This window comes from Hordeum vulgare, chromosome 2H (genome assembly GCF_904849725.1).
Source record: "Hordeum vulgare subsp. vulgare chromosome 2H, MorexV3_pseudomolecules_assembly, whole genome shotgun sequence".
In the NCBI taxonomy this organism is placed as follows: domain Eukaryota; kingdom Viridiplantae; phylum Streptophyta; class Magnoliopsida; order Poales; family Poaceae; genus Hordeum; species Hordeum vulgare.
This window is the reverse complement of record NC_058519.1, coordinates 196644630-196657992: the sequence shown is the minus strand read 5'-3', so window position 1 is coordinate 196657992 and position 13363 is coordinate 196644630.

Genomic DNA, 13363 nt, shown 5'->3' with positions numbered 1-13363 from the left:
CCACTATATATAGGAGGGAGGGGGAGGAGGCTTTCCTTGAGGGCCAAGCCCTCAAGTGTGCGCCGGCTAGGGAGGAGCAGGAGTTCTGCTCCAATCCTAGTCCAACTATGATTGGAAAGTGGAGTCCTTCTCTTCCTTCCCAACTTTCTTTTTTTCTTTGGTTTTTCTTTCTTGGCGCATAGGCCCTCTTGGGCTAGCCCACCATCCCACTAAGGGCTGGTGCGCCAACCCTAGGGCCTTTGAGCTTCCCCCAGGGGGGTTGCCCCCTTCCAGTGAACTTCCAGAACTGATTCATCACTCTCGGTAAAATCCCGGTGATGCCCGAAAACCTTCGGGTAAGCAAATGAAGTCATCCTATAAATCAATCTTCGTTTCCCGACCATTCCGGAAACCCTCGTGACGTCCGTGATGTCATCCGGGACTCCGAACAACATTTGGTAACCACACATATTACTCAACTATACTAAAACATCGCCGAACCTTAAGTGTGCAGACCCTGCGGGTTCGAGAACTATGTAGACATGCCCCGAGGAACTCCTCGGTCAATATCCAATAGCGGGACCTGGATGCCCATATAGGATCCTACATATTCTCCGAAGATCTAATCGGTTGAACCTCAGTGTCAAGGATTCATATAATCCCGTATGTCATTCCCTTTGTCCTTCGGTATGTTACTCGCCCGAGATTAGATCGTCGGTATCCGCATACCTATTTCAATCTCGTTACCGGCAAGTATCTTTACTCGTTCTGTAATACAAGATCCCATGACTTACACTTAGTCACATTGCTTGCAAGGCTTGTTTGTGGTGTTGTATTACCGAGTGGGCCCCGAGATACCTCTCCGTCACACGGAGTGACAAATCCCAGTCTTGATCCATACTAACTCAATGGATACCTTCGGAGATACCTGTAGAGCACCTTTATAGTCACCCAGTTACGTTTTGACGTTTGATGCACACAAGGCATTCTTCCGGTGCCTGTGAGTTATATGATCTCACGGTCATCGGAACAAATACTTGACACACACAAAACTATAACAATAAAACGGCATGATCAATATGCTACGTTCATAGTTTGGTTCTAGTCCATCACATGATTCTTCTAATGATGGGATCCACTTATCAAGCAACAACACTTTGCACATAGTCAGAAAACCATGACTATCCTTGATCAACTGGCTAGCCAACTAGATGCTTGCTAGGGACATTGTTTTGTCTATGTATCCACACATGTATCTATGTTTTCATTCAATACAATTATAGCATGGATAATAAACATTTATCTTTAAATAGGAAATGTAATAATAACTATTTATCATTGCCTCTAGGGCATATTTCCAACAGTCTCCCACTTGCACTAGAGTTAATAATCCAGTCCTCACATCGCCATGCGATTTACATTGTAATAAATCGAACACCCATACAGTTCTGGTGTTGATCATGTTTTGCCTGTGGAAGAGGTTTAGTCAGCGGGTCTGCTACATTTAGATATGTGTGCCCTTTGCAAATACTCACGTTCCTCTCCTTCGACGTAGTCGCGGATGAGGTTGAAGCGTCATTTGATGTGTCTGGTCTTCTTGTGAAACCTTGGTTCCTTTGGTAAGGCAATGGCACCAGTGTTGTCACGTAACAGAGTCAATGGATCTAGTGTGCTTGGCACAACTACAAGATCTGTCATGAACTGCTTCATCCAGACACCCTCCTTTGCTGCCTCTGAGGCAGCCATGTACTCCGCTTCACATGTAGAATCTGCTACGACGCTCTGCTTGGAACTGCACCAGCTTACCGCACCCCCATTTAGAATAAATACGTATCCGGTTTGAGACATAGAGTCATCCGGATCGGTGACAAAACTTGCGTCGGCGTAACCTTTTACAATGAGCTCTTTGTCACCTCCATACATGAGAAACATTTCCTTAGTCCTTTTCATGTACTTCAGAATATTCTTGACCACCGTCCAGTGATCCACTCCTGGATTACTCTGAAACCTACCTCCCATACTTATGGCCAAGCTGATGTCTGGTCTAGTGCACAGCATTGCATACATGATAGAACCTACGGCTGAAGCGTAGGGGACGGAACTCATTTGTTCTCTATCTTCGGCAGTTGCTGGGCACTGAGTCTTACTCAATTTTATACCTTGTAATATTGGCAAGAACCCTTTCTTGGATTGATCCATTTTGAAATTCTTCAAATCTTTATCAAGGTACGTGCTTTGTGAAAGTCCTATCAGGCGTCTCGATTTATCCCAATAGATCTTAATGCCTAGAATGTAAGCAGCTTCTCCTAGGTCCTTCATAGAGAAACTTTTATTCAAGTAATCATTTATGCTCTCCAAAATCTCCACGTTGTTTGAAATCAGCAATATGTCATCCATGTATAATATTAGAAACACCACAGAGCTCCCACTCACTTTCTTGTAAATACAAGATTCTCCAACCACTTGTATAAACCCAAATGCTTTGATCACCTCATCAAAGCGCTTATTCCAACTCCAGATGCTTGCACCAGTCCATAAATGGACCGCTGGAGCTTGCATACTTTGTTAGCATTCTTTGGATCAACAAAACCTTCGGGTTGCATCGTATACAACTCTTCCTTAAGAAAACCGTTAAGAAACGTCGTTTTGACATCCATCTGCCAGATTTCATAATCGTAAAAGGCAACTATTGCTAACATAATTCGGACGGACTTAAGCATCGCTACCGATGAGAAAGTCTCATCGTAGTTAACTCCTTGAACTTGTGAAAAACCCTTTACCACAAGTCGAGCTTTATAAACGGTCGCATTACCGTCTGCGTTCGTCTTCTTCTTATAGAACCATTTGTTCTGAATAGCCTTGCGGCCTTTAGGTAGTACTTGCAAAGTCCACACTTTGTTCTCGTACATGGACCCTATCTCGGACTTCATGGCCTCCAGCCATTTGTTGGAATCCGGGCCCACCGTTGCTTCTTCATAATTCACAGGTTCATTGTTGTCCAACAACATAATCGTTCAGACAGGATTACCGTACCACTCAGGATCAGTACGTGATCTGGTCGACCTGCGAGGTCCGATAGCAACTTGATCCGAAGTTTCATGATCATCGTCATCAACTTGCTCCTGAAACGGCACCGCAGCAACAGGGGTTTCCCATTTCCCTGCGCCACCATCTAGAGGGATTAGAGGTTCAACAACCTCATCAAGTTCTATCTTCCTCCCACTCAATTCTTTCGAGAGAAACTCCTTCTCAAGAAAAGCTCTGTTTTTAGCAACAAACACTTTGTCCTCGGATTTGAGATAGAAGGTATACCCAACTGTCTCTTTTGGGTAACCTATGAAGACACACTTTTCCGCTTTGGGTTCCAGCTTTTCAGGCTGAAGCTTTTTGACATAAGCATCACATCCCCAAACTTTAAGAAACGACAACTTTGGGCTTTTGCCATACCACAGTTTGTATGGTGTCGTCTCAACGGATTTTGATGGTGCCCTATTTAAAGTGAATGCAGCTATCGCTAATGCCTAACCCCAAAACGATAACGGAAAATCGGTAAGAGACATCATAGATCGCACCATCTCTAATAAAGTACGATTACGATGTTCGGACACACCATTATGCTGTGGTGTTCCAGGCGGTGTCAAGTGTGAAAACATTCCACATTGTCTAAAGTGAGCACCAAACTCGAAACTCAGATATTCACCGCCATGATCAGACCGTAGGAACTTGATCTTCTTGTTACGATGATTTTCAACTTCACTCTGAAATTGCTTGAATTTTTCAAACGTTTCAGACTTGTGCTTCATCAAGTACACATAACAATATCTACTCAAATTTTGAGTGAAGGTGAGAAAATAACGATATCCACCAGGCACCTCCACACTCATTGGACCGCACACGTCGGTATCTATGATTTCCAACAAGTCACTTGCACACTCCATTGTTCCGGAGAACGGAGTCTTAGTCATCTTGCCCATGAGGCATTGTTCGCACGTGTCAAGTGACTCCAAAAGTCCATACGTATGGACTTTCTTCATGCGCTTTACACCAATATGACCTAACCGGCAGTGCCACAAAAACATGGCGCTATCATTGTTAACTCTAACTCTTTTGGTCTCAATGTTATGTATATGTGTATTATCGCTATCAAGATTTAATATGAACAATCCTCTCACATTTGGTTCATGACCATAAAAGATATTACTCATAGAAATAGAACAACCATTATTCTCTGACTTCAACGAGTAACCGTCTCGCAATAAACAAGATCCAGATATAATGTTCATGCTTAACGCAGGCACTAAATAACAATTATTTAAGTTCATAACTAATCCTGATGGTAACTGAAGTGAATCTGTGCCGACGGCGATTGCATCAACCTTGGAACCATTTCCCACGCGCATCATCACTTCATCCTTCGCCAGCCTTCGCTTATTCCGCAGTTCCTGTTTCGAGTTGCAAATATGAGCAACAAAACTGGTATCAAATACCCACACACTACTACGAGAGCTGGTTAAGTACACATCAATAACATGTATATCGAATATACCTGATTTTTCCTTGGCCGCCTTGTTATCAGCCAGATACTTGGGGCAGTTGCGCTTCTAGTGACACATACCCTTGCAATAATAACAATCCGTTTCAGGCTTAGGTCCAGCTTTCGGTTTCTTCGTCGGATTGGCAACAGGCTTACCACTCTTCTTTGAATTACCCTTCTTTCCTTTGTCGTTTCTCTTGAAACTAGTGGTCTTATTCACCATCAACACTTGATGCTCTTTACGGAGTTCTAACTCTGCGACTATCAGCATCGCGAATAACTCACCCGGTGACTTCTTCATCCCTTGCATGTTATAGTTCAACACAAAGCTCTTATAGCTTGGTGGCAGTGATTGAAGAATTTTGTCAATGATAGCCTCTTGCGGGAGTTCAATCCCCAGCTCAGCTAGACGGTTTGAGTACCCAGACATTTTGAGCACATGTTCACTGACAGATGAGTTCTCCTCCATCTTGCAAGCATAGGATTTATCGGAGGTCTCATACCTCTCGATCCGGACGTTCTTCTGAAAGATAAACTTCAACTCCTAGAACATCTCAAATGCTCCATAACGATCAAAGCGACGTTGAAGTCCCGGCTCTAAGCCATACAAGACTGCACATTGAACTACTGAGTAGTCCTCCTTGCGTGCTAACCAACCGTTCTTAGCATCTTGGTCAGCCACGGCGGGTGGACATAATCCTTCTTCCCAGCTTGCAGGAGCAAGTTAAGATTACGAGCCCAGTCTACAACGTTGCTTCCATCATCTTTCAACTTAGCTTTCTCTCGGAACGTATTAAAATTCAGGGTGACTTTCACGTGAGCCATTGATCTACAACACAAATATTTCCAAAGTGGACTTAGACTATGTTCAAGATAATTAGAGTTTAACTAATCAAATTACTTGCTAAACTCCCACTCAAAAAGTACATCTGTCTAGTCATTTGAGTGGTACATGATCCAAATTCACTAACTCAAGTCCGATCATCACGTGAGTTGAGGATAGTTTCAGTGGTAAGCATCCCTATGCTAATCATATCAACTATACGATTCATGCTCGACCTTTCGGTCTCATGTGTTCCGAGGCCATGTATGCACATGCTAGGCTCATCAAGCTTAACCCGATTGTTCCGCGTGTGCAACTGTTTTGCACATGTTGTATGTGAACGTTGAGTCTATCACACGCGATCATCACGTGGTGTCTCAAAATGACGAACTATAGCAACGGTGCACAGTCGGGGAGAACATAATTTCGTGTTGAAATTTTAGTGAGAGATCACCTCATAATGCTACCGTCATTCTAAGCAAAATAAGGTGCATAAAAGGATTAACATCACATGCAATTCATAAGTGACATGAAATGGCCATCATCTTGTGCTTCTTGATCTTCATCACCAAAGCACCGACACAATCTTCTTGTCACCGGCGCCACACCATGATCTCCATCATCATGATCTCCATTGTCGCCATCGGGGTTGTCGTGCTACTTATGCTATTACTACTAAAGCTACGTCCTAGCAATATAGTAAACGCATCTATAAATACAAACGTTAGTATAAAGACAACCCTATGGCTCTTGCCGGTTGCCGTACCATCGACGTGCAAGTCGGTATTAACTATTACAACATGATCATCTCATACATCCAATATATCACATCACGTCATTGTCCATATCATATCACAAGCATACCCTGCAAAAACAAGTTAGACATCCTCTAATTGTTGTTGCATGTTTTACGTGTCTGCTATGGGTATCTAGTACATCGCATCTTACTTACGCAAAAACCACAACGGAGATGTGCAAATTGCTATTTAACCTCTCCAAGGACTGCCTCGGTCAAAACCAATTCATCTAAAGTTGAAGAAACGAACACCCGCCAGTCATCTTTATGCAACGAGGTTGCATGTCAAGCGATGAAACCAGTCTTACGTAAGCGTACGAATAATGTCGGTCCGGGCCGCTTCAATCCAACAATACCACCGAATCGAGAAAAGACTAAGGAGGGCAGCAAATCGAATATCATCGTCCACAAAACCCTTTGTGTTCTAGTCAAGATTACATCTACACATGAACCTAGCTCTGATGCCACTGTTAGGGAACGTAGCACGGGAAAAAAATTCCTAAGCGCACGAAGACCTATCATGGTGATGTCCATCTATGAGAGGAGATTTGGATATATGTACCCTTGTAGATCGCACAACAGGAGGCGTTAAGAAACGCGGTTGATGTAGTGGAACGTCCTCACGTCCCTCGATCCGCCCCGCGAACCGTCCCACGAACCGTCCGAGATCCATCCCATGATCCGCTCTGATCTAGTGCCGAACGGACGGCACCTCCGCGTTCACCACACGTATAGCTCGACGATGATCTCGGTCTTCTTGATCCAGAAAGCAAGACAGAGAAGTAGATTTGTTCTCTGGTAGCGTGACGGTGCTCCGGTGGTGGTGAAGGATCTACTCCTGCAGGGCTTTGCGCGAGCTCCGCAGAAATACAATCTAGAGGTAAAACTATGGTGTCTAGATCTGAGTTGCACGTGGAAAAAGTTGTTTCAAATCAGCCCTAAATCACCACTATATATAGGAGGGAGGGGGAGGAGGCTTGCCTTGAGGGCCAAGCCCTCAAGAGTGCGCCTGCTAGGGAGGAGGAGGAGTCCTACTCCAATCCTAGTCTAACTAGGATTGGAAAGTGGAGTCCTTCTCTTCCTTCCCACCTTTCTTTTTTTTCTTTTCTTTGGTTTTTCTTTCTTGGCGCATAGGCCCTCTTGGGCTGTCCCACGAGCCCACTAAGGGCTGGTGCGCCACCCCTAGGGCCTTTGGGCTTACCCCGGGTGGGTTGCCCCCCTCCCGGTGAATTTCCGGAACCCATTCGTCACTCCCCGTACAATCCCGGTAATGCCCGAATACCTTCCGATAACCAAATGAAATCATCCTATATATCAATCTTCGTTCTCCGAACATTCCGGAAACCCTCGTGATGTCCGTGATCTCATCCGGGACTCCGAACAACATTCGGTAACCACACATATAACTCAACTATACTAAAACATCGCCGAACCTTAAGTGTGCAGACCCTGTGGGTTCGAGAACTATGTAGACATGCCCCGAGGCACTCCTCGGTCAATATCCAATAGCGGGACCTGGATGCCCATATTGGATCCTACATATTCTCTGAAGATCTTATCGGTTGAACCTCAGTGTCAAGGATTCATATAATCCCGTATGTCATTCCCTTTGTCCTTCGGTATGTTACTTGCCCGAGATTCGATCATCGGTATCCGCATACCTATTTCAATCTCGTTACCGGCAGGTCTCTTTACTCGTTCCGTAATACAAGATCCTGTGACTTACACTTAGTCACATTGCTTTCAAGGCTTGTGTATGATGTTGTATTACCGAGTGGGCCCCGAGATACCTCTCCGTCACACGGAGTGACAAATCCCAGTCTCGATCCATACTAACTCAACGGACACCTTCGCAGATACCTGTACAGCACCTTTATAGTCACCCAGATACGTTGTGACGTTTGATGCACACAAGGAATTCCTCCGGTGCCAGTGAGTTATATGATCTCATGGTCACAGGAACAAATACTTGACACGCAGAAAACTATAGCAATAAAACGACGCGATCAATATGCCACGTTCATAGTTTGGGTCTAGTCCATCACATGATTCTACTAATGATGTCATCCAGTTATCAAGCAACAACACTTTGCACATAGTCAGAAAACCTTGACTATCCTTGATCAACTGGCTAGCCAACTAGAGGCTTGCTAGGGACATTGTTTTGTCTATGTATCCACACATGTATCTATGTTTTCATTCAATACAATTATAGCATGGATAATAAACGTTTATCTTTATACAGGAAATATAATAATGACTATTTGTCATTGCCTCTAGGGCATATTTCCAACACACTTGTCTTTTGCCAGGAAACCTTGACCATCTTTGATCAACGAGATAGTCAACTAGAGGCTCACTAGGGACAGCGTGTTGTCTATGTATCCACACATGTATTTGAGTTTCCAATCAATAAAATTCTAGCATGGATAATAAATGATTATCATGAACAAGTAACTACATTAAAAACCAATTTATTATTGCCTCTAGGGCATATTTCGAACAGTTATCATATCATGAGTAGTGAGTGCAGTTAGAGTGATAACGGTATTTTTGAAAAAAGTTGAGGATTTTGTTGCAAAGTCATCAGCTGACAGGGACTCATTGAGGACTTTGAACAAGTGTCAAATAAAATGCGTATGGAGAATTTCGAATAGACTCGGTTGAGCTTAGCATAGAGGGGAGACAAGTCCGATCACATTCACTTAGAAGAAATACCAACATGAAGACATAGCAATAAGTGAATGTTGTTGAGTACATTGAAAGCTCATTACTTAATATATAATCAATGAAGATCATCACACACAATTTTAAAGATTTTGAAAAAAATTGAAGACTTTGAAAATTTTGAGGATTTTCTTAAGAGTCTCGTATTTGAAGAATTTCCAACTTGAAGAATTTCAAAGTTTGGTGGTGGCGTGACCCACCGTATAAGAATTATGATTTTAGGTGCCGCGTATAGTTGTCGTAGGGCCCTGAGAATCAAATTCTTCATTAATTTATTCACACTTAGAGTGTTATTCTTCATTGATTGAACAAAAATGTCACCTCGTGTGTTGCGCATCTAAGTCATCAATTTTGCATAAGTGTTAGGATGTGTGCATTTTTACACTACATTCGAAGATTCTAGGATATTTAGCTCACACCGCAACTTGCAAAACCTTCTCTCATCCAAGGGCTTTGTGAAGATATCTCCTAGCTGGCCATCAGTCTTCACATGGTCGATGATGATATTGCCCTTGAGTACATGATCATGAAGAAAATGATGATGAATCTGGATGTGCTTGGTCATCGTGTGTTGTACTGGGTTGTAGATGATATTGATTGGACTCTCATTGTCACAGTAGATGGGCACATTCTTCATGTTGATGATGTAATCTCTAAGGGTTTACTTTATCCATAATAGTTGAGCACAACAAGATCCAGCAGCAATGTATTCAACTTCAGAAGTGGAGAGTGATACATAGTTCTACTTCTTTGAGGACCAACAGACGAAGGATAGTCCAAGGAAATGACATGTGCCTGAAGTTAACTTGCGATCCACACAGTCACCAGCATAATCAGAATCAGACTATCCAACGAGGTGAAGATTTGATCCCATGGGGTACCATAATCCTAGTGTTGATGTGTGAGCTAGATATCAAAGAATATGTTTCACAGCCTTATGGTGTGATTCCTTCATTTTTGTTTGGAAATGTGCACACATGCAAATACTAAGCATAATGTTTGTCCTGGATGCACATAGGTACAATAAGGTGCCAATCATAGAACGATATACCTACTGATCGAAATCTATACCATTTTCGTCAGTGCAGAGGTGGCCGTTAGTAGGCATAGGAATCTTGACGCCTTTGCATTCATGCATGCCAAATTTCTTCAGGACATCCTTGAGGTATTTCTCTTGAGAGATGAAGATGACATTGCGTTGTTGACGAACTTGCAGACCTAAGAAGAGTTTTAGCTCTCCCATCATGGACATTTGATATTCTTCACCCATTATGTACACAAGTACAACCAAAAATAATGTCATCGACATATATTTGGCACGCGAATAGTTCATTGTCATAGTATTTTTCTAAAAAGAGTAGGATCAAGTGAACCGGGTTTGAAGCCTGTCTTCATGAGGAATTCCTTCAATGTGTCATACCACGCCCGAGGGGCTTTCTTGAGGCCATAGAGTGCCTTTTTGAGTCTGGAGACTTTGTGAGGATGCTTCGGGTCTTCAAAAACATATACTTCTTCCTCATGCTAATCTTTGAGGAACGCACTTTTCACATCCATTTGATATAGAGTAATATTGTGATGGTTAGCATAAGCAAGCAATATTCGAATAGCTTCAAGTCTAGCAATATGTGCAATAGTTTCATCAAAGTCAATTCCTTCAACCTGTGTGTAGCCTTGGGCTACAAGCCGTGCCTTGTTTCCCACAACCTGACCATCCTCATCTTGCTTGTTTCGGTAGATCCACTTGGTGTCGATGATATTGTGCTTGCGAGGATCTGGTCATTTTTCCAAACTCACAAGCACCGCATAGATGGTCCTTGAGGAATTTGATAGTTTCGATGCCAATGGCATGCTTCTTCTTTGCTAGTCTGTGCAAATTCCTCATGCCTGCAAGACCAAGTCATCGATGCCTTCTAACATTTTTCTAGTAAACACGTGGCTGGTTGAGGACGTGTAGAAAAATCAACAATATACAAGTCTCCTCTCCTAAGGCCTTCGAAGACTTTGGATTTGTCGAATTCCATGATGACTACACATCTATATTTTCCAAAGATGACAATCATATCAAGATCACAAAGCATTGAGACTAACATAAGGTTAAACCCAAGGGATTCCATAAGCATAACTTTGTCCATGTGTCGATCCTTAGAGATAGCCACTTTACCAAGTCCTAATACCTTGCTTTTACCTTTATCAGTGTAAGTGATTTGCTTCAGTGGTGATGGAGTCGGTGGGATATTCATCAATAAGCATTTATCACCAGTCATGTGATTTGTACATCCACTCTCAAGAACCAAATATGTGTTCTTGGGTTGATCATCCTGCAGATGAATTAGTACAGCTTACCATCTCATATGCTTCAGATTTGAGGAATATGATATCTATTTCATGAGACTTGAATTTCATCACAAACCGTAAATTTGAGGACGAGTGAAATGTTAGATAATTTCATCATGCTTTAGCTTGCGTCCAATCAAGCAATTTCCTCAGGTCTCCAGCAAATTCTTCACATGATGACTTTCATCTGGAGACCTGACCTGCAAAAGTGATTAGTTCGGTTTCTTCACCACCCACATCTGAAGGGGTCGCAAAGAGTTGGTCGTCCTACAAGAACCATATGAGAATGGAGGCATTGAAGCCAATGCACTTCTTTTCATAGTAGAGGGGTTAGAGTACTCAAAATGAATAGGCAGAGAACTTCTTAGAGGACTTATGAACATAATGATTTGAGGAATAGTGCTCATATTCATGTCCATTGTAGTTTCCCTACATATCAGAAGCATTAGTGTGAGTACAAGCATAATTTTAACCATTTGAGGAATTTTATCCTCATGAAGACTTTGGTCCATTGATACGTCTCCAACCTATCTATAATTTTTGATGGTTTCATGCTAATATCTTGTCAAACTTTGGATGTTTTGCATGCCTTTTATTTATTTTCCGGAACTAACATATTAATTCAGTGCCAAGTGCCAGTTCCTATTTTTTCCACGTTTTTTACCCCTTTCAGAGGAGATTTTGAAACGATGTCCAAACGGAAGAAAATCTCCGAAAAGATTTTTCTGGAACGGAAGAAGATCGGGGGACTTGGGAGCCAGGCCTGAAGAGCCCCAGGGGCCCCACAAGCCCCCACCCCGAGGCCACGGGGGCCGCACCATGCAGGCTTGTGGGCCCCCTGGAGGTCCCCTGACCTAGATCTTGCGCCTATAAATTCCCAAATATTCCCAAAAAATCAGGGGAGCATCGTAATCACTTTTCCGCCGCCGCAAGCTTCTGTCTCCGCAAGATCCCATCTGGGCACGTCCTGGTGCCCTGCCAGAGGGGGGATTCAGACATGGAAGGCTTCTCCATCAACACCATGACCTCTCCGATGATGCGTGAGTAGTTCACCATAGACCTACAGGTCCATAGCTAGTAATTAGATGGCTTCTTCTCTCTCTTGGATCTTCAATACAAAGTCATCCATGATCTTCATGGAGATCTATCCGATGTAATCTTATTTTGAGGTGTGTTTGTCGAGATCCGATGAATTGTATATTTATGATCAGATTATCTATGAATCTTATTTGAGTTTCTTCTTATCTCTCTTATGCATGATTTCATATCCTTGTAATTCTCTTCGAGTTGTGGGTTTTGTTTGGCCAACTAGATCTATGATTCTTGCCATGGGAGAAGTGCTTGGTTTTGGGTTCATACCGTGTGGTGACCTCACCCAGTGACAGAAGGGGTAGCGTGGCACGTATCGTGTTGTTGCCATCAAGGGTAGAAAGATGGGGTTTTCATCATTGGTTTGAGATTATCCCTGTACATCATGTCATCTTTCTTAAAGCGTTACTATGTTCTTCATGAACTCCATACACTAGATGCATGCTGGATAGCGGTTGATGTGTGGAGTAATAGTACTAGATGCAGAAAGTATCGGTCTACTTGTCTCGGACGTGATGCCTATATGCTAGATCATTGCCTTAGATATCGTCATGACTTTGCGCGGTTCTATCAATTGCTCGAGAGTAATTTGTTCACCCACCGTAATACTTGCTATTTTGAGAGAAGCCTCTAGTGAACACTATGGCCCTCAGGGTCTACTCCACACCATATTTTAAGCCTTACACTTTTTACTTCGTTGCACTTTCCGGCTTCAGATCTCACTTTGCAAACAATCTTGAAGGGATTGACAACCCCTTTGAAGCGTTGGGTGCAAGCTTGTTTGTGTTTGCGCAGGTACTCTGGACTTGACGAGACCCTCCTTCTGGATCGATACCTTGGTTCTCAAACTGAGGGAAATACTTACTGCTCCTGTGCTGCATCACCCTTTCCTCTTCAAGGGAAAAACCAACGCAAGCCCAATCTCCGTCAACGTGTCAATTTATGGCGCTGTTGTTTGAGATGTAGCAGAAGGATTTCTGGCGCCGTTGCCGGGGAGGAAGATCAAGTCAAGAACTCATCCAAGTAGGTGTCGCAAACTCATCTCTTGCATTTACTTTGTTTGACAGTTGCCTCTCGTTTT